Genomic DNA, 2,197 nt, shown 5'->3' on the forward strand with positions numbered 1-2,197 from the left:
TTTTTTTTTTTTTTTTTTTTTTTTTCCCCATTACTATGATCCTTACAAATAGTTAGAATTTCTTAGGGTCATGACAGAATTTAGTCATGCCTCCCATCCCAGAACATTTTTGCTAAATAGACTCTTGTTTTCTGCTACACATTCTCTTTTTTGCTATGTATTACCATAGTAATTTAGTGTGAATATATATGCTAAAGTCCTTGATTGAATTAATATCTCCCTAGGTTGCCTGAAAGCTTTCCTGAACTACAGAATCTAACGTGTCTTTCAGTAAATGACATCTCTCTGCAAGCACTACCTGAAAACATTGGGAAGTAAGTTTTTGTTTGTTTGTTTTTTAAGCTTTATTATACATACTGTCTTAGTTTATTTTCACTCTTTATTGTTATGCTTATTGTATAAATGACCAATATAATCATATAGAAGACCTGTTGTTTACCAGTCTGCACTTAATTTTTTTTGTGTTATATTTTTAGTCTGAGGGGGTCTTTTTTTAGTATTTCCACTTACCATTAGAAAGCTAACGCAGAATCTGAAAAATATGTGTGCATGCTTAGACTCTGTTCTCAGGGATTTGGAGTAACTTGGATTTTTACATGCAAAATTAAAAAGGTATTTTATGATGCAAAACTGACTTGTTACTTTTCTTCATTGTATTAAAGGCCATTGATCCATTGTTGTAGATATGTCAGCCGGCTTGCAGCTTAGCTCAAAACCAGACAGTGTTGGCACAGGAACAAATGGGTAAAAGCTAGCCATGATTAGAACTTCTGGATGGAATTTAGAAGGTTCCTAACCATAGCAGCAATCTGGTTCTGAAAAAAACTTCCGGTGGGAAGTGGGGAGATGAAAACCCATGAAACAGCTTTTAAGGTGAAACTTGATAAGCTTTTAAGGTGTGTTGGTTAGAGAAATAAAACACAGTTGCAAGGACAAACTTCCAGAGTGGAGACACATGAAAAGTAAAATAAACGTTGCTAATCTGTCTCATTTTAACTGAACTAAACACCCCCATTCACAGAAGGGACTCTCTCTCCTCTTAGAGGAGGGAAAGGTAGCTCTTCCACATTAAAGAACAAGAGGTAATTCTCTATCTCCTCCCTTAAATATGTGAGAATGGCCATACTGGTTCAGATCAAGGGCTCATCTAGCCCTGTATTTTACCTCAGTTGCAATAAGCAGATGCCTAATGGGGAGTAAGAAAAAAAAGCGTGTGTGTGATTACTCCTCTTACCATCCTCTATTTCCAGATCAGAGGATTTCCTGAGCTTTGGATTCTGGTTTGTCTAATTGGTATCCTTTAATAGATCTCTCTTCTAAATACTTGTCCAGTGACTCCTTGAGCTTACGCAGACTTCTTCAATAGCCTCCTCTGGCTATTGAAGTAGTTGTACAGGTCTGTTACCCACTGCATGAAAAATGCAGTGATTTGCTTTTCTTGAGCCTGACTCCTCCTTTCTTAGTAGTGGTCCCCAGTCCTTTACTGGAAGAGGCAGTGAGCAGTTGATCCTTATGCACTCTGTCTGCCATTGACTTTGTAGATTTCCACCATATCTCCATGTGCAGTTTTTTCCAGGCTGAAGAATCTAGCTTACCATTCCCTTCAGAACAGTTTTCACAGAACTTAAGAGATCTGTGCTTTAACTCAGAAAAGTTATAGTTTGTCACTTTTGCTGAGAAACATACCATATTAGAGAGAGAGAGAGAGAACTTTCCTGCAGTGCCTGATAGTTCTCAAATTTATCTTTATCTGCCTTTGTGGTTACTATGCCCATACTATTGATCTAAATTGCCATGCACTTGAACCACGTCCATCTCTTTCTTTGTTCAGAAAGCCACAGTAACACAGGAAGAACAACTCGGATGTTGAGTCATGTGTACCAGTGGAGGCCATTTAATCATAAACATTCTTTCATAAAGTGGAATATTTTTAACACAGATTCTTTGGGGTCAATATCATCCCTAACAATCATTAAAAAAACAACTGTTTCTAAACAGTGGAGTCCTCCAGAAGTGATCTTATTAGAAGAGCTCCTGCAACATGGTCAAGTCCAGACCAGCATTGCTTTAGCCACTTCCCATGGGCATATAAGCTGTCAGCTGGCACCAGTCCAGCAGCAACAGAGGTAGAAAATATGTTTTGAAACCTTCCACATGCACTAACAGGTACTGCTAATGTATGCCCAGTGACTATGGC

General features: G+C 38.1%; 1 long non-coding RNA gene across 1 annotated transcript in view; it reads left to right on the forward strand.

Moving 5' to 3' along the window:
* The window catches only part of LOC112975732, a 19,104-nt gene extending 18,797 nt beyond the window's left edge, over nt 1-307 (forward strand). Inside the window, exon 3 of the long non-coding RNA XR_003256720.1 lies at nt 225-307. This is a non-coding gene — a long non-coding RNA (uncharacterized LOC112975732). The remainder of the gene's footprint in view (nt 1-224) is intronic.
* The last annotated feature ends 1,890 nt before the right edge of the window (nt 308-2,197 follow it).

Source organism: Apteryx rowi, unplaced genomic scaffold (genome assembly GCF_003343035.1).
Source record: "Apteryx rowi isolate R43461 unplaced genomic scaffold, aptRow1 scaffold_685, whole genome shotgun sequence".
In the NCBI taxonomy this organism is placed as follows: domain Eukaryota; kingdom Metazoa; phylum Chordata; class Aves; order Apterygiformes; family Apterygidae; genus Apteryx; species Apteryx rowi.